Below are 26196 nucleotides of genomic sequence, written 5' to 3'. Positions count from 1 at the left end.
AGGTGCCTCAAAGGTGGAGCCCTAATACTGAAAAAGAAAATTAACTTTACTTTGCCCTTATTAGAGGGCAAGGAGTTCTTCCTAAATTTGTTTCCTTTCCCTATATTTAGAAATCATCCTGAAATTTTGTAATCCAGAGGAAATCTCTTCTAACATTTTCTGTGTATCTTTTCCAGGTCTCCTTTATAATAGTTACATAGTATTCCTTTGTATCAACGCACTATAATTTACTTAAATATTCTCTACTTAGGTAGTTTCCTACTATAAAAGCATTGGCAGGAACATCCTGGTACATACATCTTTGTTAAGTTGTTAAAGAAAATTTTAGAAATAGAATTTCTAGGTCAAAAGAAATGCACATCTAAAGTTTTGGAAAAAAACTGCTTAAGCGCCTAGAAAGACTATAGCAATTTATACTCCCACTAGCACTATATGAAAAGGCCTATGTCACTACATCTTCCCCAATGTGAGCGTTAGCATTCATTTCAGCCTTTGCCAATCAATCCTTCCTGACATTTTACAGGGTCTCCTATAATGCTGTGCTTCGTTTCTATACCTGCAAGGTGCTCTAATACTGTTGTAAGTTTATCCAGAGGTGGCAGCTCCCTTCCTGTTTCTGAAGGAACAGGATTGGTCACAAGTTACCTGAACCTCCTAGCTCTCAGAGCAACAGTCAGGAGTATGCAGGCCGCCATGGCTTCTCCTTTTAATAGTTAACTAGCTTTCCACTTCCATACCTTGCTCCCTTGTTCAAATTCCCTATCTATTCACAAGCAATTAAAAGTTAACTCAGAAATTCTGATCAAGATGGTGCATAGGTATACGTGGTACCCGCTGCCTCCCACAACCACATCAAAATTTACAACTAAAATACAGAACAACCGTCATTCAGAACCACCTGAAATCTAGCTGAACAGAAGTCCTTCAACTAGGAAGTTAAAGAAGCGGCACAGAGAAACTGGTAGGAGGGACAGAGACACAGGGCGGAATTATGAACTGGCTGGTCCCACACTCATGTGTGGCGATTTAAAATCTGGAGGAATATCTTGGCTGTGAAGGTTTCCCTGAGGAGCAAGGGGGCCCTACCCCACACCATGTCCCCTATCCCAGGGTTCCAGCACTGGGAAGAGAAGTCCCCATAACTTCTGGCTGTAAAAACAAGCAGGGATTGTGGCTGAGTGACACAGAAGCTGCAGGAATCCCAGGCAGTTCCTCTAAAAGGGCCCGTGCACAGACTTACTTGGACTCACTCCCTCTGAGCTCCAGCACTGGGGCAGCAGCTTAAAAGGAACCTGGCACATTCAGAGAGAAACTAACTTGTCTAGAATCAGGGCGAGAGCTGGAGGGGCAGCTTTCTCCCAGACAGAAGTGCTGACAGAGGCCAGTGTTCCTTTTCTGAGCCCTCCCCACCACAGAGCCAAGAGGCAGGCACCATATCTGAATCTTCATCAACCCAGCTCATACTGTTCACCCCGCCCTGGTGATTCTCTGAGACCCTGACCCTCCCTACTTGCAGGCTTATCCAAACCATTTCCAGTGACTTTTCCATACAACTGGCCTCTCTTGCCTCATGCTTCAGACTGTCCTAAAATCTCTCAAACAAGCAGCAGCTGGCATCAACATGCCCTGTACCTCTCAATAAGTGGCCCAAGACACAGCACTAGCAGCAGCCTGCCCTGGTTCACAGCTTGGTTTCTCCTGGGCACTTCCAAGCTCAACACAAGTAGCAGCCATCTACAGATCACTCTGTAGCTCGTGCTGGGTGTCCCTGGGCAGGGCACAGATACTAGTAGCTGACTTAGCACTTCCTGAAGGCTCCAGAGCCAGTGCACCTAGTGGACAGCTTCGACCACGCTAGATTACAATCCTACCACTTCCATGAGCCACACACTCAAGGGGTGGACTCGGTGAGCACCAAAACCCCACTGAAGCAAGTCCTGCAACATAGGGGCATTTCCTGCACAACAGCTCTTCAGCTGTAGTTGCAGCCAATCCTAACAACCAATTGGCCTGAGGGTCAATCCTTCCCAGTGATGCCAACATCAATCAAGGCTCAACTACAATAGGACAGTACACACAGCTCACACAGAGGTGCACCTGGAATGCCCAGCTCAGGTGACTGGGGAGGATAAGCTACCTGGCCCTACAGGACACCTACTACACAAGGCAACTCTACCAAGTCCAGGAGACATATCAGCTCTATCTAATACGTAGAAACAAACACAGGGAAGCAGCCAAAATCTGGAGACAAAGAAACATGTCACAAATGAAAAAAACAGGAGAAATCTCCATAAAAAGAACTAAATGAAATGGAACCAAGGAAACAACCAGTACAGAGTTTAAAACAATGGTTATAAGGATGCTCAAGGAACTTATTGAAAACTTAAAGAAGTTTAGTGAGAACTTCAAGGAACTTAGTGAGAACATCAACATAAAAAAGTACCAGTCAGAAATTAAGGATATACTAACTGAAATAAAGAATAATTTACAGGGATTCAACAGTAGAGTAGAGAATTCCAAGAATTAAATCAAGAATCTAGAATATAAGAAAGCAAAAAACACCCAATCAGAACAACAACAAGAAAAAGGGATCCAAGAATATAAAGAGAGTGTAAGGAGCCTCTGGGATAACTTAAAGTGTACCAATATCCACATCATGGAGGTGCCAGAAGGAGCAAGAAATTGGAAACCTGAAAAAAATGGCGGAGGCTTAGACGGACGTGTTGGTCCTTCGTCCCGGAGCAGATAGGGGCAAGCAGCTGAAACGGGTAACAACCAGCCCGATCAAGCTGGGGAGGTTCAGCTGAGAGACAGTCTGCAGCCAGGAAAGACAGAGAACTCCTGAAAATTGCGGATGGTTAGAGATTGAGGCTGAAACTTCCCCCTGGGCGCCAGCGCAGCGGCGAGACCTCGCCATCTTGGGAAGCGGTTACCTACCGGCATCCAGAGATCGGCTACTAACCCAGCGGCTACTAACCTGGAGGCGGCGACTTGCGGGCGGCGCGACTGCGGGAGCCCAGAGGAGGCCTGCGCCCCTCCACGGAGGGGCGGACACTCCTGGGCGGCCAGCAGAGGCACAGCGACCACGCCATCTTGGGAAACAGAGCTGCTTGAGACTAGGATCCTGGCCTCAGCACCACCCAGTCTGATCTCAGATGCATACCAGGACCCTGCAGCCACTGGGGACAGAGACCTGTGACCACAGCTACAGACCTGCAGACACGGAAAGTTCGGAGATCCCTGCTGCAGATCCGTGAGTAGCAGAGCCCATCCCCCCTTCCCCCAGGATCGCGGGCAGTGCCAGAGTAACTAACTGATAGACCTACCCCTTGCCGGGGCCTCAGCGCTGCAGAAACTTTGGCCTGAAAGTGCGCGAGCACCTTAGAACTGATCCTATGCGCACTTCGGGCTTCAGAGCCCTGGGCTGGGAGCAAAAACGCGCACAGCACCAGGAACTAATCCTGTGCGCACTGCTGGCATCAGAGCCCTGGGCTGGGAGCAAAAACGCGCACAGCACCAGGAACTAATCCTGCGCGCACTGCTGGCATCAGAGCCCTGGGCTGGGAGCAAAAACGCGCACAGCACCAGGAACTAATCCTGCGCGCACTGCTGGCATCAGAGCCCTGGGCTGGGAGCAAAAACGCGCACAGCACCAGGAACTAATCCTGCGCGCACTGCTGGCATCAGAGCCCTGGGCTGGGAGCAATCGCGCGAACGGGAGTTTGTCCGCCTAGCACAGGCCCAGAAACCCCGTTTCTCAGGGCAGGAGGCAGCACCAAGCACCAGTGACTTGACTGTGTTTCTTATCACCTGCGCCTGAGATCCTGATTTCCTGTGCATTCATACTAAGAGCCAGTGAATCCAATTCCTGGTGCAAGGGCACACAGGGACCCTGATTCTCAAGGTGAGGTTGCGCGAAGCAACAGAGACTCTGATACTGAACTCTTGGGGAACTCTGACTCCTGGCGCAAGCTAGGGGGCTCTGCTCTGGTGCTAAACACGCGTCAGGGGGGCCTCTATTTCAGCACAGTGCAGGCAGGGTCCCTAATTCTAAGGGCACGCGCGAGGCCACATTGAGTGTTGGCAACACTGACACAGAGCGAGCCTGGTTCCCACCAACCAACAACAACCACACATCTTAGTGTCAGAGCTCTTCAGTGACACTAGGGTGGTGGGAGCCTCCCACTGTGCACGGCCCAGGCCCACGCAACTCAACCTTTGAACCATCAGGAGATAATCAGAATGAAGAGACGACACAATACCCAGAGGAAAGACAATGAAGAATCACCAAGAAAGGAAATTAATGAAGCTGAAGCGTGCAACATGACAGAAAAAGAATTCAGAATGATGGTTGTACAATTCATTCACCGGATGGATGAGAAAATCAACAACCTATGCAAGAATCAGGAAGAAATGAAAAGTGATATAGCTACAATCAAAAACACCATGGAAAGTTTCAACAGCAGACTAGAAGAAGCAGAAGACCGAATTAGTGAGTTAGAAGATAAGGCAGAGAAACAAGCTCAATCTGAACAGCAACTGGAGAAAAGAATTAAAAAACAGGAGGAGAGCCTAAGGGAGCTTCAGGACAACATGAAACGAAGTAACATACGCATAATAGGGCTGCAAGAAGGACAAGAAGAGCAGCAAGGATTAGAAAATCTATTTGAAGAAATAATGACAGAAAACTTCCCAGATATGGGGAAGAAAAAAGTTACACAAATACAGAGAGTCCCAGGCAAGATGAACCCCAAAAGACTGACACCAAGACACGTCATAATAACGATGGCAAATGTACAAGACAAAGAGAGAATCTTAAAGGCTGCAAGAGAGAAACAGAGAGTTACCTACAAAGGGTCCCCCATCAGATTATCAAACGATTTCTCAACAGAAACACATCAGGCCAGAAAAGAATGGACGGAAATCTACAAAGTGATGCAAAGCAAAGGACTGAATCCAAGAATACTCTATCCAGCAAGGCTATCATTCAAAATTGAAGGGGAAATAAGAAGCTTCACAGACAAAAAAAGGCTAAGGGAGTTCATCACCACCAAGCCAGCAATGCAAGAAATGCTAAAGGGACTGGTGTAAAAAGAAGAAATAAAAAGCCCAGAAAGAAAGCAGCCACAAAAAAATAGAAATGGCTACAAACAAGTACCTTTCAATAATAACTTTAAATGTAAATGGACTAAATGGTCCAATCAAAAGATATCGAGTGGCTGAATGGATAAAAAAACATGACCCATACATTTGCTGTCTACAAGAGACCCACCTCATTAGAAGGGACTCACACAGACTGAAAGTGAAGGGATGGAAAAATATCTTTCAGGCAAATGGAAATGAAAAAAAAGCTGGGGTAGCAATACTTATATCCGACAAAATAGACCTCAAAGTGAAGGCCATAACCAGAGATAAGGAAGGCCACTTCATAATACTAAAGGGATCAATACAACAAGAGGATATAACCCTGATAAACATATATGCACCCAATGCAGGAGCACCCACATACATAAGAAAACTCCTGGAAGGTATCAGGGGAGAGATCGACAACAACACAATCATAGTAGGGGACTTTAATACACCACTAACATCACTGGATAAATCCGCTAGACAAAAACTCAGCAAAGAAACAGCAATCCTAAATGACTCACTAGATCAGATGGACTTAATTGACATCTTCAGAACACTTCACCCCACAGCTGCGGAATATACATTCCTCTCAGGTGCTCATGGGACATATTCAAAAATAGACCACATATTGGGTCACAAGCAAAGTCTCCACAAATTCAAGAAGATTGAAATCATAAAAAGCATCTTCTCAGACCACGATGGCATAATGTTAGAAATAAACCACAATAAAAACAACCCAAAATACTCAAACACTTGGAAGCTGAATAGCATGTTATTAAATATTGATTGGGTTACCGATGACATCAAAGAAGAAATTAAAAACATCCTGGACACTAATGACAATGAAAACACAACAATCCAAAACCTCTGGGACACAATGAAAGCAGTCCTGAGAGGGAAGTTTATAGCTCTACAGGCCTACCTCAAAAAACAAGAAAAAATGGTAGTTAATCATCTAACTCTACAACTCAAAGAATTAGAAAGAGAGCAACAAGAAAAGCCCAGAGTGAGCAGAAGGAAGGAGATAATAAAGATTAGAGCAGAAATCAATGAAATAGAGACCAAAAAAACAATACAGAAAATCAATGAAACCAAGAGCTGGTTCTTTGAAAGGATAAACAAGATTGACAAACCCCTAGCCAGGCTCACCAAGAAGCAAAGAGAGAGGTCCCAAATAAACCAAATCAGAAATGATAGAGGCGAAATAACAACAGACCCCACAGAAATACAAATGATTGTTAAACAATACTATGGACAACTCTACTCCAACAAACTAGACAACCTGGAGGAAATGGACAAATTCCTAGAAAAATACAACATTCCAAAACTCAATCAGGAAGAATCTAAAAATCTCAATAGGCCAATAACGATGGAAGAAATTGAAGCAGTCATCAAAAAGCTTCCAGCAAACAAAAGCCCAGGACCAGACGGCTTCTCAGGGGAGTTTTACCAAACTTTTAAGGAAGAACTGAAACCTATCCTCCTCAGATTACTACAAAAAGTCCAAGAGGATGGAACACTTCCAAACACATTTTATGAAGCTAGCATCACCCTAATACCAAAACCAGGTAAAGACAACACAATGAAAGAGAATTACAGGCCAATATCCCTCATGAACATAGATGCCAAAATCCTCAACAAAATCTTAGCAAATCGGATCCAGCAGTACATCAGAAGGATCATACACCATGACCAAGTAGGATTTATCCCAGGGATGCAAGGATGGTACAACATCCGTAAATCAATAAACGTGATACATCACATAAACAAATTGAAAGAAAAAAACCACATGGTCATATCAATTGATGCAGAAAAAGCATTTGACAAAATTCAACACCCATTTTTGATAAAAACTCTCAGCAAGGTGGGAATAGAAGGATCATACCTCAACATAATAAAAGCCATATATGACAGGCCCACAGCCAACATCATACTCAATGGACAAAAACTAACACCATTTCCCCTAAGAACAGGAACAAGACAGGGATGTCCACTCTCTCCACTCCTGTTCAACATAGTCCTGGAAGTATTAGCCATTGCAATTAGACAAGAAGAAGAAATAAAAGGCATCCAAATTGGAAAAGAGGAAGTAAAACTGTCCTTATTTGCAGATGACATGATATTATACATACAGAACCCTAGAGACTCCATCAAAAAACTACTAGACTTAATACATGAATTTGGCAATGTAGCAGGATACAAAATTAACCCCAAGAAATCCGAGGCATTTCTATATACCAATAGTGAACTTTCAGAAAGAGAGATTATAAAAACAATCCCATTTACCATCGCACCCCAAAAATTAAGATACCTAGGAATAAACTTAACTAAAGAGGTAAAAGACCTCTACTCAGAAAACTATAGGACGTTGAAAAAAGAGATAGAGGAAGACATAAACAGATGGAAGAACATACCATGTTCTTGGATTGGTAGAATCAACATCATTAAAATGTCCATATTACCCAAAGCAATCTATACATTCAACGCACTTCCCATTAAAATACCAATGGCCTTCTTCAAGGATCTAGAACGAACTCTCCAAAAATTCATCTGGAATAAAAAAAGACCCCGAATAGCTGCAGCGATCCTGAGAAAAAACAAAGTAGGTGGGATCTCAATGCCAGATATCAAGCTGTATTACAAAGCCACTGTTCTCAAAACTGCCTGGTACTGGCACAAGAACAGACATATAGATCAGTGGAATAGAATAGAGAGTCCAGAAATTAGCCCGAACCAATATGCTCAATTAATTTTTGACAAAGGAGGCATGAACATACAATGGAGCCAAGATAGTCTCTTCAATAAATGGTGTTGGGAAAATTGGACAGATATATGCAAGAAAATGAAACTAGACCACCAACTTACACCATACACAAGAATAAACTCAAAATGGATAAAGGACTTAAATGTACGACAGGAAACCATAAAAATTCTAGAAGAATACAAAGGCAGCAAAATCTCAGACATATGCCAAAACAATTTCTTCACTGATACAGCTCCTAGGGCAGTTGAAACTAAAGAGAAACTGAACAAATGGGACTACATCAAAATAAAAAGCTTCTGCACAGCAAAAGAAACCATCAACAAAACAACAAGAAAACCCACCTCGTGGGAAAACATATTTGCCAACGTCATATCTGATAAGGGCTTAATCTCCAAAATTTATAGGGAACTCATACAACTTAACAAAAAGAAGATAAACAATCCAATCAAAAAATGGGCCAAGGATCTAAATAGACACCTTTCAAAAGAGGACATTCAGAAAGCCAAGAGACATATGAAAACATGCTCAAAGTCACTAATCATCCGAGAGATGCAAATCAAAACAACAATGAGGTACCATCTCACACCTGTCAGAATGGCCATCATCAACAAATCAACAAACGACAAGTGCTGGAGAGGATGTGGAGAAAAAGGAACACTTGTGCACTGCTGGTGGGAATGCAGACTGGTGCAGCCACTATGGAAGGCAGTATGGAGGTTCCTCAAAAAATTGGAAATGGAACTCCCATTTGACCCTGTGATCCCACTTCTAGGAATATATCCCAAGAAACCAGAAACACCAATCAGAAAGGATATATGCACCCCGATGTTCATAGCAGCACAATTCACCATAGCTAAGATCTGGAAACAGCCTAAGTGCCCATCAGTAGATGAATGGATTAGAAAGCTGTGGTACATCTACACGATGGAATACTATGCTGCTGTAAAAAAGAAGGAATTCTTACCATTTGCAACAGCATGGATGGAACTGGAGAGCATTATGCTAAGTGAAATAAGCCAGTCAATGAAGGAAAAATACCACATGATCTCACTCATTCATGGATAATAAAGACCATTACAAACTTTTGAACAATAATAGATACAGAGGCAGAGCTGCCTCAAACTGATTGTCAAACTGCAGTGGGAAGGCCAGGGAGGGTTGGGGGGGAGGAGGGAGGGGATTAAGAGATCAACCGAAGGACTGGTATGCATCCATATAACCATAACTAATGGACATAAGACACTGGGGTGTAAGGGAGGGCAGGGGTCTGTCAAGGGCGGGGGGGAAAAAGGACACTTATCTAATACACTTTGTAATACTTTTAGCGAAAAATAAAAAAAATAAATAAAAAAAAAAAAAAAAAAGAAATTGGAAACCTATTTGAAAAAAATAATGACAGAAAATTTCCCTTACCTGGTGAAAGAAATAGACTCACAGGTCCAGGAGGACAGATAGTCCCAAATAAGATGAACCCAAAGACGCCTAAACCAAGACACATCATAATTAAAATGCCAAAGGTTAAAGACAAAAAGAGAATCTTAAAAGCAGCAAGAGAAAAGCAGTTAGTTACCTACAAGGGAGCACCAATACAATTGTCAGCTGATTTTTCAACAGAAACTTTGCAGGCCAAAAGGGAGTGGCAAGAAATATTCAAAGTGATGAATAGTAAGAACCTACAACCAAGATTACAGTACCCAGCAAAGCTATCATTTAGAATTGAAGGTCAAATAAAGAACTTCCCAGACAAGGAAAAGCTGAAGGAGTTCATCGCCACCAAACCAATATTACGTGCAATATTAAAGGGTCTAGGAGGAGGAGAAGAAGAGGAGGAGGAGAACAAGAAGGAGGAGGAGGAGGAGGAGGAGGAGGAGGAGGAGGAGGAGAGGAGGATGAGGAGGAGGAGGAGGAGGAGAGGAGGAGGATGAGGAGGAGGAGAAGGAAAGGGGAGGAGGAGGAGAGAAAAAATATGAATAATAAAATGGCAATGAATACATATCTATCAGCAATTGAATCTAAAAATCAAAATAAATGAACAAGCAGAACAGAAACAGATTCATAGATGCAGAGAATACTTTGACAATTGCCAGATGGAAGGGGGGATGGGTGAAAAGGTGAAGGAATTTAGAAGTACAATTAATAGTTATAGAGTAGTCATGGGAGTATAAAGTACAGCATAGGGAATATAGTCATAATATTCTAATAACTATGTAAGGTGTCAAATAGGTAAGAGAATTTTGGGAATGATCACTTAATATGTTTTATAGTGTCTAATCACTGGTGTGTACACCTGAAATTAATATATTGTATGTCAACTGTAATTGAAAAAGTAAAAAATAATGATTAAAAAACAAAAAAATAAATAAAATCAAAGAGTTACAGAAGGTCAAAAAATAAATTAAAACACATTAATATGCAAAAATAATAATAAAAGTTAATTCACCATGGCTCCTGTTTTGACTATATAAAATAAAGCCTTCTTATACCCCTGTTCTGCAATTAACACTGATTTTGGGGGGTATAATGTGAACTTTACCAAGCAACCATGAGAGATAGAAGAGATTCTGTTTTATTTGGATTACTTTCAATTCTGATTCCCTGCTATCTGCCTGATTTACAGTTAGCCATATTCAGAGGAAACACCGCATCATAGGTAACTCTTTTTCTGTCTTAAAGATTCAGTTTAATAGATGTTGGATGACCTATCAGATGGCTAGGAATTTTTTAACAGCAAATTAATTACCTGATTTATTCTTCTGGCCAATCTTCCCTCCCCTGCCTCCACCCTTATGGCATAATAGTCATGAGGTTATGAAAACATATGGAGAGAGGTTATGAGAACCAGTAAGGTTCAGAACATGCTGAACCTTAGTTGCCTAAGGTTGCCTTTACAAATGTGTACAAATTCCTATTCCCATTTTCCCGGCAGAGAACAGGCCGTTACATATTGCTCTCGGCATTGTGAAATCAGCTCTCTATCTGCAGGGCTTCTCTCCCTGAACACAAGTCTCTCTCACATAAACCACTGGTCCAGGTATTGTTTCTAGCTAATGCACTGATAGAAAAAATGAGGGTAGAAAAAATATGAATAATAAAATACATATTCCCTTTGAAGAGGACACACTATGAAAGGTGGATTTTTTTAGAAGGGTCACAGAGGGCTACGGATTTTTGCTGATCATAAATCAAGCAGTTGATAAAAAGCAATGTGCCTTCCAGGAAGGTGTGATTTGAAGTAGCCCTGACCCAGGACCTGGTGAAAAGCAGCACATTAAATAAGAGGCGATGGTCACCTGGGGTACAGCCAGGTGGCTCCAGTAATTTGTAAAAATTCTATGCTGAAGACTCTAAGGAGTACCTTAAAATTATAATCTTGTGGAAGAGCCACTTTATTTGCTGGGCACAAGGGCAGCTATCGGAGTACATGGCCCTCAGAGGGCTCCCCTACTGCTTTGTATTGAATCCACACCCTGTCTTCCCCTAAAAGGAAGAATCAGTGATTTTAGGGCGGCCTTACCCAACCTTTTTGAACAATGCATGCATATAAGCATAACCAATGGACATAAGACACTGTGGGGTAGGGGAGGCCGGGGGAATGTCAAGGGGCGGGGGGGGGCGGGGGGGAGAAGACATATGTAATACTCTTTGTAAAACTTTAAGCAATAAAACAAAATTAAAAAAAAAACAATGCCATACTTAAATAAATATAAAACTCTCATACACATCTCCCACAAAGTTTCTGACAGCCTCTATACATATTAAACTTAGAAATCATCACCTTCTGCACACCCTCATTGCCTGGGAGATTTTATCTAGCATTACTTGCAGTTGTTTTTATTATGAAAATAGTAAGAGATTGTTTCATCTGCCAAATGTCTTCAAATATTGAAAATGACTTTTCTATACAGTTCTCCCAAAGGTGGATAATGGCCATCCTAGAGGATTGAGAAACACCATAGTCCTAACAGTTACTAGCCTAAGTCCCTTTTCTGCTCCCCTTCTGTTCACCATTTCTGTGATTAAAATCCTAGCCTGAGGCTCTATTGGTCATTTACACTTCAGTATGAGTCTATATCACTCTGTTGCTTCTCTGGAGATATGTTAGGATTCAGCTTATGTCTGATTGAAAGTGAAAGGCTTCTGATTAAGGGGCATACATTAAACCTGGCAGAATCTAGAACCCAAATAGACCTACTGAATCATCTTCTCCAGGGGTGTGGTCTGAGAATCTTTATTATTGCAAAATTCCCCCATGTGGCTCTGATGCATGTCCAGATTTATAACCAAACAATTGACCTTGTAATGGACATTTAACTTTCTTGGGTGCTCCAAAAAATTTTTTTAACATGCTGACCACATTTTAATAGTTCTCCACATAGTGAATCTCACCTTCTCAATGAAAAATCCAAATAAACGATTTTCCCAGATTCCTTTACTGCTAAGATGTGAGAGTGTGACAGGTTCTACCATTCAGATACACCTATGTGAGACTCAGAAACTGCCTGGGCACTGGGAGTTCATTTTTGCTAGTACAAGTGACAGCAGAGGCAGCATGTTTCTGGGATGTCAGTGATGCTGCAGCTGGCAAATTAAGGCAGAGGCTGTGTTGTTCTGAGGTCTGTTCTGTTGTTCTGGGCAGCAGCTCTCTCACCAGGAAAGTTCAGCAGTGTGGTTCTAGATGTTATTCCTAGAAGCTCAGTCTAGAGCATGATTCTCAATGATGGCATTTTGGGTTCGCCTGAGAAGATATTTTTTTTTAAGACAAACACTAGTCCTAGCTGGTTTGGCTCAATGGATAGAGTGTCAACCTGCAGACTGAAGGGTCCTGGGTTCGATTCCAATCAAGGGCACATGCGGGTTGCGGGCTCGATCCCCAGTAGGGGGGTGTGCAGGAGATCAGTTAGTCTCTCTCATCATTGATGTTTCTATCTCTCTCTCTCTCCTTCCGCTTTCCTCTCTGAAATCCATAAAAATATATATTTTTTAAAAACACTAATGCCTAGATTCTACCCCGACAGTGTGGTTTATGGCATGGGGTATAATATGAGCATTAGCTTGGTTCTGATGTGCAACCAAGTTTGAGAACCTCTAACCTCAAGCTTCTGCCTCTTTCCTTCCAACAATGATTTAATAAATTATTTTCCAATTAAAATAGCTAAAATTCATTTTGCAGTCTGCAACTAAAAATTCTGACCAGTACAGATTCCTAAAGTCCCTTCCAACTCTAAAAATATAAAATTTTATGGTGTTCTGTCTTTTTTAATTGTTGGAGGGGTACCAAGACAATTTAGTGAGGAAAAACAATCCCTTCAACAAATGGTGCTGAGACAATTGAATAGCCACAGGCAAAAGAATGTGGCTCATACTATATACAAAAATTAACTCAGAATGAATCAAAGACCCACATGTATAAGCTAAAAGTATAAAACTCTTAGGATAAAAAACAGGTGTATATCTTCTTGACTTTGGTTTTGCCAATGGTTCCTTGCATATGACACCAAAAATACAGCAACAAAAAAATTAAATAGGACAATATCAAAATTAAAACCTGTGTGCTTTGAAGGATACCATCAAGGAAGTAAAACGACAACTGACAGGAAGAAAGAAAATATTGCAAATCATATGTCTAATAAATGACTTGTATCTAGAATATAAAAAGAACTTCAATAACTCAATAAGAAAAACACAAATAACTCAATTAAAAATGGGCAAAAGAACCCGGCCAGTAATTCCACTCCTCAGAGAAATGAAAACATATGTCCACACAAAAATTTGTACATGTATGTTTATAGCATTATTTATAACTAGAGGCTCGGTGCACAAAATTCGTGCATGGGTAGGGTCCCTAGCGGCTGCCTGCTGCCGACCAGGGCCTTCCTTCATTCCATGCTGCATCTAGTGGTCAGCACATGTCATAGCGAGCGATAGAACTCCCGGTTGGTCAAACTCTCAAAGGGACACTTTGCATATTAGGCTTTTATATAGAGAGATAGGTAAAAAGTGTAAACAATCCAAATGTCCATCAACTGACAAGTGGATAAATAAAATGTGATTTATTTATATGATGGAATATGATCCAGCAATAAAAAAAGAATGAAATACTGATACACGCTTACAGCATGGATGAACCTTAAAAACATTACAGTAACTGAAAGACATCACACACACACACACACACACACACACACATCCAACACAAAGACATATTGTATGATTTCACATTTTTGTGAAATATCCAAAATGGGCAAACCCACAAAGAGAAAAAATTGATCAGTTGTTGCCTAGGACTGAGAGCATGGGAGGTAATGGGGAGTGGCTGCTAATGGGTATGGGGTTTCTTTTGGGGGTGACAAAAGTATTCTAAAATTTACCATAATCATGGTTGCACAAGTTTGTGGATATACTAAAAATCATGGAACTGTACACTTTAAAGGTATGGTGTGTGAATTATATATCAATAATGCTGTTGCACAAATAATTTTGGAGGGATTCCAAACCTTGGCCTCTGGCAGAGGAAATATATGGGAGGAGAAGTGACCGAAAAGAAATCTTTCGAGGACTCAAGAAATCATCTCACAGCCACCTTCTCTGGGTGTAAGTAAAATGCACTGCAGAAAACTGTATGCTGCAGATCCTAAAAGCAACATGGACCCCCAAAATAAGTGATAGCAGAAAAAAGAGCTTTAATGGCAACTAAAATACTTTTTGAAAGGAGGTCCAGAAAATAATAGTGCATGACTAGTTAATCTACTTCTTATAGTCAGAAAGAAGGTAGTGTGAGAGAAGCAATTGTCCTGGGCATCCCCAAGTGGGTTTGCAAGACATGGGTGCTGAACCAGTGGGTAAAAAACCTGATCTGAGCCAACACAGAGAGAGATGTGGTTGGGGGTTGTGGGTAGGACCAATCCAAAGAGCAGGTGCAAAACCCCTATGGAAAGTGAAAATGTGCCTGTCCAGCATGGCTCAGTGGTTGAGCATCGACCTGTGAACTAGGAGGTCACGGTTCAATTCCCAGGTTGCAGGCTTGATCCCCAGTGTGGGGCATGCAGGAGGCAGCCAATCAATGATTCTCTCTCATCATTGATGTTTCTCTCTCTCTCCCTCTCCCTTCCTCTCTGAAAGTGATAAAAATATAAAAGATAATAATAATAAAATAAAGTAAAAATGTAAGAAATATTTATGTGCTTTGCGTCACTGAAACATTAATAGGGGTCACCTCCAAGGAGCAGTTTTAGAGTGGAAGAGAAGGGGCACTTTCACTTTTATTGTATTTTTCTCTCGTAATTAATTTTTTAAAACAAACATGTATTACTTTGTGATTACAACATAAAAATGAACTAGTTTGCTTTAGCAAGTGTGAGTATGACAATTTAAACAAGAAATAAATAAGAAGAAAACCATGAAGCAGAAGGAAAGGGAAACAGGAGAGGAAAGGAACAAAGAATGGGGGACAAAACTCATCACCAAAAATGTATTTGGAGAAGGAAGTAAATACATTATTTCTTCAAATTTTTTTTACAGAAGAGTTTTTGTAGCACAGGCTAGCTACTAAAGACTGTGTCCTTGATTTTGTACTTACCAATTTAAGTGATTTTCCTCAAGGTTACATAATTAAAAGCAGGCTAGAATTTTTGTAAAAGAAAATTAGGATAGATTGGAATAGTGTATGCCAGGCTAATATTTTAGTTTATTCTGTAGACAATGAGAATTTCTTGAAAATTTTTGAGCAATTGTAATTGTATTTGTTAGTGACATATAGCAATGGTTCCCAAACCTGGCTGTGTATCAGAATCATAGAGTTAGCCTTAAAAAATATAGCCCAGCCAGCATGGCTCAGTGGTTGATCATCAACCTATGAACCAGGAGGTCACGGTTTGATTCCCAGTCAGGGCATATGGCCAGGTTGGGGGCTCGATCCCCAGTAGGGAGCATGTAAGAGGCAGCTGATAGATAATTCTCTCTCATCATTGATGTTTATATCTCTCTCTCCCTCTTCCTTCCCCTCTGAAATATATATATAGATAGATGATATATAGATTAGATATAGATATAGATATACAGATAGTGTATATATAGTGTATTTACATTATATATATATATATATATATATATATATATATATATATACACACACACACACACACACACACTAGAGGCCTGGTGCACAGATTGGTGCACCAGTGGGGCCCCTCAGCCTGGCCTGCGGGATAGAGCTGAAACTGGCTCTCTGACATCCCCCGAGGGGTCCCAGATTGCAAGAGTGTGTAGGCCAGGCCGAGGGACCCCACTGGTGCATGATCAGGGCCAGGGAGAGATGCAGGAGGTTGGCCAGCTGAGGAGGGACTGTGGGAGGGCTCCACAGGGCGTGTCCGGCCCACATGTCCAGCCCTTCTCCCTCAGTCCCAATCAGCCAGACCCCAGCATCAAGCTAACCTACCAGTCGGAGCATCTGCCCCTTGGTGGTCAGTGCACGTCATAGAGAGTGGTTGAGCAGCCTTAGCATATCATTAGCATATTACACTTTGATTGGTTGAATGGATGACTGGACGACAGGACACTTAGCATATTAGGCTTTTATTATATAGGAGATATATATATTTTTTTTTTTTCATTCTTGGGGCCTACCATCTTTCTTATTCAGTAGATTTGGAGTCCAGTAATCTATATTTGTAAGTCTCATGTGTTTCTGACACTCTATCATATTTAGGAATGAATGAATATAGAATAGATTAGAGTGCAGGAAATAATGCAAACATGAAAGCAGGAGGCTACTGAAAAAGTTCTGGTACAGGGTGCTGGAAAACTAAACAGAATGGTGGTAGGAAAAAGCAGATATAAATATGACTGTCATTATGAAAGTAGATGTAATAAGATTTGGTGAGTTCTTGACTATATGTCCCATGAGGCAAATTTATTGGCTACTGGGTATCCTGGAACCTTGCACAGTATCCATGATGTAGTAAGGATTCAATAATATTTTCTCAATGAATTAACTGATTAATGAAATTCAAAGCTGACTCCAGGGTTTTGAGTAGGGTGACTTAACACTGGTGGTACAAATATTTAGAGAATTTGGTTTCAGGAAAAATAATGAGAAATTTTCCATGGTTGAGTCAAAAGAATGATGAGATGTACACTGCCTTAGGGATTATGGGGGAACTTGTGCCTACACCTCTCTAGGGCATTGTGGCCGGGGCAGAAGTGGGAAGAAGTCTGGAGAATCTTTTTCACTGGCTGTAAAGCCTTTATGTAACTGTCTGCAAAACTGATCTCTGTGAGACATTCCATTGGGTCATCGGGTCTTACTGCATTTTCTGACTACAGGTGGGAGGTTACAAGTAGGTAGTTTTCCACATGTGGTTTTCCCTCTGTAGTTTTTAATTAGGTCAACTCATCCCACACTTTCAGCATCCATAAATGAGTTTGTACTCCAGCCTGATTTATCCATTCACCAAGTAGCTCCTCTCACCTCAATTCCCCTTTGCCATTTGTCAAATCCCTTCTCTCCACAACCCACAGCCCCAATAGCCACGTCTGTTCCTATATTTACCTGGCCTTTGACTTTAGGTTCTGCCTCCATTTCATAAAGAGATGGGGCTTCTGCTGGCTGTACCTGGAGCATTTTCTCAGAAATGTGTTTTTACTTTCACTCTCCTTCCAGGTTAGGTATCAACACTAGGCCTGCTTTCTTCTTCCCAGAAGGAGGACCAAACAAGCAGGTAGCAGAGAACTTTGAAAAAAGAAATGTGACATTTCCTTCCTCCATATAGTAGTAACAAAGACATGGGCTAGACCTGCGGTCCATTTTCATTTAGGCTGAATCACACCTGACTGTACTTACAGATCAAATAGAATGTTATCTTCCTATGGAACCTTAAGAATTGGTAATAATAATAACAACCATAATAAAAAGGTTCATCTGTGTATCTAGGTGCCATATTACCCTAGAATTTGCTGAATGACCGGGAACAAGTCATTTCACCTTAAATGAAATTTCTTTAGCTAAATGATGAAAATCGTCCTTTCTAACTCTAACATTCTTTGGTCTAGTAATTGTATCCCTTGGTTTCTGACCCTTCCATCCTGGGTAGAAAGATGGAGTGAAGAATACGGGCCTACCGAGATTGGGGAGAAAAATGGCTATGGCACATTCTAGTTTCCCTGGTTAATGCTGGGGAGGAAATGCCAGGAGACCAGGCGGTCCAGCCAGGCTGGAGTGGCTTGCCTGAAAAGGGTCTCCATAGCCACCTGATGTCAGACACACAAGCCAGAGTTTGAAGCTAAATGAAAGTCAGAGGGTTGGGAATATGACACCTATGAGCAATAGAGGCAGAACAGGTTTTCCGAAGAACCGACAAGACGGCGGAAGTAGAGCACAAGAAGCAGCAGACCTTCCACAAGTTCACCTACCGCGGCGTGGATCTCGATCAATTGCTTGACGTCTTATGAGCAGCTGGTGCAGCTGTACAGTGCCCGGCAGCGGCAGCTAAACCCGGGCCTTTGAAGGAAGAAGCACTCGCTTCTGAAGCACCTGCGCAAGGCCAAAAAGGAGGCCCCGCCCATGGAGAAGCCGGAGGTGGTGAAGACACGCCTGGACTTGCTCATCCTGCCGAGATGGTGGGCAACATGGTTGGCGTATACAATGGCATGCCCTTCAATCAGGTGGAAATCAAGTTTGAGATGATTGGCCACTACCTGGGTGAGTTCTCCATCATGTACAAGCCAGTGAAGTGCCGCAGGCCTGGCATCGGAGCCACCCACTCCTCCCACTTCATCCCTCCTCAAGTAGTTAATAAAAAGCACAGACTTACCTAAAATAAATAAGTAAATAAATAATAGAGGCAAAACAAAATTGGAAGTTATAATGGGAGATTTACAGGTATACAGGCTTTGCCCTGAGCTCCTAGGCCCTGCTTTTGTAGGTAGTCGGTTTCATTTAAGGGGGCCAGGATGGAACTGCGAATGCTGAGGTCATATCCTGGATTTCTTGGCTGCCTCCAAGGATTTATCGAGTATCTACTATTATTATCAAGTATCTGATTTCCCTTTCCCAACTCCCATGCCCAGAGAAGTAAATTCTGCTGTAATCAATTTTCTCAAGGTCAGTCTGATGAAGATGGAGACCCTCTCCCATTGTCCAACTGGATGTTTTCTAACGAAGGAGCTATATTTCCAGTCATCAAAGGAAATGATGGGTAATTTAAAGAAGGAGAAAGGGTGATGGGTTTTTGTGGAACCAAGGAACTAAGCCCCATCTTGTCAGGACTGCAAACTTCTGGGTCTTCAGAGAGGTAAGGGTATCATACGTACAGGATGTCACATTACATTCAGCTCCTCCCATTCTTTATTTGTGAAAGACACTGGCACTTAAGGAGACAATTATTTATTATAAAAACTTGTTTGCCTATTTCAAGCTAGTTTTTTCTCTCTCATTTCTCATCTCTCATAAATCAACTTAAAAATAAATGTGGATAGATCATAAAGGGAGGAGACCAAGATGGCGGCGTAGGTAAACACCGGAGACCGCTGCCGCAAACAACCATTTCAAAAATACAACTAAAAGACTGAACGGACATCACCCAGAACCACAGGAAGGCTGGCTGAAGAGAGACTCTACAACTAGAAGGAAAGAGAACAGCAAATCGAGGCTCAGAGGCGGCGCAGTGTGGAAAATACAAAGGTACCGAGGTGCGCGCGCAAAGCGGGCTGGTGGCTGAGGGCGCGGTTGTCGTTTTCTGTCGGGAGTGAGTCTCAGACTCTGGGCTCCAGATCCGGGCGAGTCTCTAGGGACCCAGACTCAAATGGGAGAAGCGGGATTATCCGGCATCAGTTGGAACCTGAGGGCAGCTTTCTCTCCGAAGTTTGCAGCGGCTGCCGGAGTTCTGAGAAGCAGAGCCTCTGGGAACGGGACTGAGCGTGGCCATAACTGCTCCCTCCGCCCGCCCTGTTGATCCCGCCCCGCCCAAACCCTGCGCACAGCCATTTGCCGATCGCCTCAGGCAAAGGCTGGATTAGCGCCTCCCCAGAAGGCAGACGTTTTCCATACAGCTGATTCCTATAGCCAGTCGGCCTGGTGGTCAAACCCCTCTAGTGTTAACTACAACAATTAAGGCTTGGCTAGAACAAGACTGCGCACAGAGACCACAAGGGGGTGCACCAAGAAAGCATAAAAGATGCGGAGACAAAAAAACATGACAGAAATGGAGGATATGGAGCTAAGAATCGCAATTTTGAGGGCTTGCCATAAATTTGTGCAGAGCCTCACGAAAACTAATGAGACCCTCGATGCTACGATAAAGAAATTAGAAAGTAAGCATACACGGACTGAAATAAAGAATATTATACCCAATAGCAGACCAGAGGAGCACAATAATCAAACCAAAGATTCGACAAAAAACACCCAATTGGAAAAGCAAAATGAAAAAAGAATCCAAAAGTGTGAAGATAGTGTAAGGAGCCTCTGGGACAGCTTTAAGCGGTCTAATATCAGAATTATTGGAGTGCCAGAAGATGAGAGACAGCAAGATATTGAAAACCTATTTCAAGAAATAATGGCAGAAAACTTCCCCCATCTGGAGAAAGAAATGGACTTACAGGTCCAAGAAGCGCAGAGAACCCCAAACAAAAGGAATCCAAAGAGGACCACACCAAGACACATCATCATTAAAATGCCAAGAGCAAAAGACAAAGAGAAAATCTTAAAAGCAGCAAGAGAAAGAGGCTCAATTACCTACAAGGGAATACCCATACGACTGTCAGCTGATTTCTCAACAGAAACTTTGCAGGCCAGAAGGGAATGGCAAGAAATATTCAAAGTGCTGAATACCAAGAACCTACAACCAAGATTACTTTATCCAGCAAAGCTATCATTCAGAATTGAAGGTCAGATAAAGAGCTTCACAGATAAGGAAAAGCTAAAGGAGTTCATCACCACCAAACCAGTATTATATGAAATGCTGAAAGGTATCCTTTAAGAAGAGGAAGAAGAAGAAAAAGGTAAAGATACAAATTATGAACAACAAACATGCATCTATCAACAAATGAATCTAAGAATCAAGTGAATAAATAACCTGATGTACAGAATGAACTGGTGATTATAATAGAATCAGGGACATAGAAAGGGAATAGACTGACTATTCTTGGGGGGAAAAGGGGTGTGGGAGATGCGGGAAGTGACTGGACAAAAATCATGCACCTATGGATGAACACAGTGGGTGGGGAGTGAGGGTGGAGGGTGGGGTGGGAGCTGGAAGGAGGGGAGTTATGGGGGGAAAAAAGAGGAACAAATGTAATAATCTGAACAATAAAGATTTAATTAAAAAAAAAATCAAGATAACCCAAAATATCATGTAAAGATAAAAAAAATAATAATAATAAAAATAAAAATAGATCATAAAAAGGAAAAAAAATAAATAAATAAATGTGGACATTTAAGTCAATTTTTCACTATTACAAAAATACTACCATATTAATAATCTTCATACACACATCTTTGTATATTTGTCCAATTATTTTCTAGGGATAAATTTCTAGAAGTAAAGTTGCTGAATCAAAAGAAATTGATGTTTTGAAGAAATTTAACAAAATTTGCTAAATTACCCTCCAGAAATGTAACATTATTCATACCATCAGCTGGTTCTGACCCTTTCCTCATATGCAACAAACCATTTTTTTAATCTTTATTGATCTGAAATGTTAAAAATTTTATCTCCTTCTTGAATTAATTTCATTTTGAATTACCAAAGATTTTTTATTATGTATGTTTATTGACCATCTTAATTTCTTTTGTGAGTTTCCTTTTCATGTTTTTTGCCCACTTTTCTTTTACAACATTTAGCTTAGCTTATTTATTAAGAGCTCCTTACCTATTAAGACTATTAACACTTTGTCTACTATTGCAAGTATTTTTCCATTTTGTCCTTTGTCTTTATCATTGTTAATGGCATTCATTTTGCTTTGTCTTTCTTAATCATATAAAATATTATTTTGTTGTTGTTTAGACAAATCTATCTGATACTTGCTTTTAGAAGAGAAAAATTCTCACAGAAACCGGAGGGGGAGAAACTACCTTAATTATAGAGTACCAAAGATAAGAATTACATCAGACTTCTCCTTAGAAACCATGCAAGCAAGAGGAGATTTAAAGTATTGAAAGAAAATACCAAACTAGAATTTGTTATACAGTGAAATTATCCCACAAAGGTGAAGAAGAAATAAAGACTTTTTCAGACAAACAAAAGCAAGGGAATTTGTCACAGTAAGCCCTTGTAAGAAATATTAAAAGAAGTTTTTCAGAGAAAAGGAAAATCATAAAGATCAGAAACTTGGATCTACATTTAAAAAAGAAGAAGAATGTTAGAGAAGAAACAAATGTAGGTAAAATAAAATCTTATATTTTTGTTATTTTTAATTGATCTAATAGGTAGCTTGCTAAAAATAACAGCAATAACCTATTGAATAACAGTAATATTACAAGCTACAAGAGGGCAGAATTGGGAATACTTTGTTGTAAGTCATCTTCTACCTATGAAGCAGTAACAAAGTTATTTTTTTTTCCTTTTTTTTTTATTTTTTTATTTTTTTTTTTCGCTAAAAGTATTACAAAGGGTATTACATAAGTGTCCTTTTTTCCCCCCCGCCCTTGACAAGCCCCTGCCCTCCCTTACCCCCCAGTGTCTTATGTCCATTAGTTATGGTTATATGGATGCATACAAGTCCTTCGGTTGATCTCTTACTCCCCTCCCTCCTGTCCCCCAACCCTCCCTGGCCTTCCCACTGCAGTCCGACAATCAGTTTGAGGCAGCTCTGCCTCTGTATCTATTATTGTTCAAAAGTTAGTAACAAAGTTATTTTAACATAGACTTAGTTGTAAATACATATTGCAAACTCTAGAGAAAATATTTAAAATTTTTTAAAGAGGTATAATTAATGTGCTTAGAGAAAACAGAATCATCCTATATAATAAAAGGGTAATATGCAAATTGACCCTAACAGCAGAACAACTGGGAATCACTGGTCACTATGACACACACTGACCACCAGAGGGCAGACGCTCAATGTAGGAGCTTCCCCCTGGTGCTCAGTGTGCTCCCACAGGGGGAGCTCTGCTCAGCCACAAGCCAGGCTGATGGCTGCCAGTACAGCGGTGGTGGTGGGAGCATCTCCTGCCTCCTCAGCAGCACTAAGGATATCCGACTACAGCTAGGCCTGCTCCCCACTGGCAAGTGGACATCCAGAGGGCTGCCAGAGGGATGTCTGACTGCCAGCTTAAGCCCAATCCCCTGGGGAGCGGGCCTAAGCCAGCAGGTGGTCATTCCCCGAGGGGTCCCAGACTACGAGAGGGCACAGCCAGGCTGAGGTACCCTCCTGAGTGCACAAATTTTTGTGCACTGGGCCTCTAGTATTTGTATAAAATTGCAAAGCAAAACAGAGGAGTCAGAAAAGGAAGGGAAAACAAGAAACAAAGATCAAGTACAATGATTAGAAAACAGTTGCAAATATGGTACATATTAATTCAATTATATCAATAGTTATTTTAAATGTGAATGGTCTAAACACACCAATTAAAAGAGAGATGGAGAGTGGATAAAAATTATATATGGTCTATAAGAAACCCACTTTAAATATAAAGATATATATATAGATGAAAAGTAAAGATATAGAGAAAGATATACCATGGTAACACTAATCAAAAGAAAGCTGAAAAAACTGTTAATTTCAGACAAAGCCAACTTCAGAACGAGGAAAATTATCATGGCAATATAAATAATATTAGTATTAATAATATTAATATCAATAATATTAAGGAAAACTATTAATGATAAAAGAGCCAATTCTCCAAGAAAACATAACAATTTTGAATGTGTATGTATTGAACAACAAAGTGCCAAAATAGGTGAGGCAAAAACTGATAGAATTGCAAGGAGAAATAAATGCATCCACTATTATAGTTGGAAATTTTAAACCCCTGTATTAGTAATTGCAGATTTAATAGGCAGAAAATCAGTAAGGATATAGTTTAACTGAACAGCACCAACAATCAATGGGATGTCATTGAAATTTATGTAATACTTCACCTAATAACAGCCAAGTAAACATTCTGTCCAAGCTTACATGGGACATTGACCAAGATAGACCACACTCTGGGCTATAAAACACGTTAACAAATCTAAAAGGACAGAAATCATAACACATATGCCCTCAAATCACAATGAAATTAAACTAGAAATCAGTAACCGAAGATAAATGGAAATCTCAAAATATTTAGAGATTAAACAGTACATTTCTAAATAACACATTGCCCAAAGAATGTCTCAAAATGTGTTAAATATTTTGAACTAAGTGAAAATACAACTTATCAAAATTTGTGGGATGCAGTGAAAGCAATGCTAAGAAGAAATTTCACAGCATTGTATTCAAATGTTAGAAAAGGAAAGAGATCTGCCAAAGTTGATCCTCTACCTTGACACGTGAGAAAGAAAAGCAATATAAACCTAAAGCAAGCAGTTAAAAAATATATAAATTAGAGCAGAAATCAATGAGATTGAAGACAGGAAAATAGTAGAAAAAAATCAGTGAAACCAAAAGCTGGTTCTTTGAAAAGATCTATATTTGCCTTTGGAATAATTCTTTTTAAATTGCCCTGTCTTTTTACCAAAGGATAATTTACATACCACAAACTTACCCATTGTAAGTGTACCGTTATATCAGCACTGTCCAATAGAATTTTGTGCATGGTGGCAATATTCTATAATATGCTAATTCCAATCAGCAGCACTAGCCACATGTGGCTGTTGAGCACCCAAAATGTGGCTAGTGAAACCTAGGAAGTATATTTTTTATTTTATATACTATTTTTAATTGAGGTAAAATTCATATAATGCAAAACTTACTAATTTAACCATTTTTAAGTATGCAATTCACTGGCCTTTATTATATTCACAATATTATATAGCCATCTCTATATAGTTCCAAAATATTTTCATGACCCCAAAGGAAACTCCAACCCATCAAGCAGTAACCCTCATTCTCCCTGTTCCTCGGCTATTGGCAACCTCTAATCAGCTTTCTGTCTCTTTGGATGTGCCTCTTCTGGATATTTCACAGAAACAGAATCATGCAATATGTGAGCTTTTGTATCTGACTTCTTTCACTTTGCATAATGTTTTCAAGGTTCAACTATGTTATAACATGTGTCAGTACTCCATTCTTTTTTATGAATATACTAGAGGCCCGGTGCACAAAATTTGTGCACTGGAGGGGAGGGTCCCTCAGCCCCGGGGGATCGGGCCTAAGCCAGCAGTCAGACATCCCTCTTGCAGTCCAGGGCTCTCACAGTCCAGGACCCCTCGCTTTTTACCGCCCGCCTGCAGTGGAGGCGGGAGAAGCTCCCGCCACCGCCGCTGCGCTCGCCAGCCGTGAGCCCGGCTTCTGGCTGAGCAGCACTCCCCCTGTATTGAGCATCTACCCCCTGGTGGTCAGTGCGCATCATAGCAACCGGTTGTTCTGCCATTTGGTCAATTTGCATATTAGGGTTTTATTATATAAGATCATATTTTTTTTATCCATTCATCAGCTGATGAACATACAGGTGTTTCCACCTATTGGTTATTGTAAATAATGTTGCTATGAACATTCATACCAACTTTTGTTTGAATATCTGTTTTTAATTTTGGGGGTGTAGATACCTAGGAGTGAAATTGCTTGGTCATATGGTAATTTTATGTTTAACTTTTGAAATACAAAACTGTTTTTCATAGAACTGTACCAGTTTACTTTCCCATGAACAGTGTACAAGGGTTCCAATTGATCAACATCCTTGCCAACACTTGTTATTTTCTTTTACTTTTTTTTAGCCATCCCAGTGTATGTCAAGTAGTGTCTCATTGTGGTTCTGATTTGCATTTCTCTTATGACTAATAATATTAAGTGCATTTCATGTGCTTATTGATCACTTGTGTATCTTCTTTGGAGAAATGTCTATTTGGCCCTTTGCCCATTTTGGAATTGGGTTGCAAGTGTTCTTAATCTATTCTGGATACTAGACCATTATAAGATATATGATTTTCAAATATGTTCTTCCATTCTGTTGATTGTCTTTCCACTGTCTTAATGGTGTCCTTTGATGCACAAAAGTTTTTAATTTGCATGATGCCCAGTTTATCTGTTTTCTCTTTTGAACTTGTACTTTCAGTGTCATATATAAAACTTCATTGCCAAATACAAGGTCATAAATATTTACCCCTGTTTTCTTCCAAGAGTTTTATAATTTTAACTCTTACATTTAGGTCTTTGATCTATTTTGA

At 40.7% G+C, this 26196-nt stretch overlaps 1 pseudogene; it reads left to right on the top strand.

Moving 5' to 3' along the window:
- The first annotated feature begins 2359 nt into the window (after positions 1–2359).
- Positions 2360–18706, top strand: LOC139019632 (small ribosomal subunit protein uS19 pseudogene; annotated as a pseudogene).
- Positions 18707–26196: the final 7490 nt, after the last annotated feature.

The sequence above is a fragment of the Myotis yumanensis genome, unplaced genomic scaffold (genome assembly GCF_028538775.1).
Source record: "Myotis yumanensis isolate MYYU_CA2020_CCGP unplaced genomic scaffold, mMyoYum1.0.hap1 SCAF_11, whole genome shotgun sequence".
Taxonomy (NCBI): domain Eukaryota; kingdom Metazoa; phylum Chordata; class Mammalia; order Chiroptera; family Vespertilionidae; genus Myotis; species Myotis yumanensis.
This window is presented reverse-complemented; position numbering and strand designations above follow the sequence as displayed.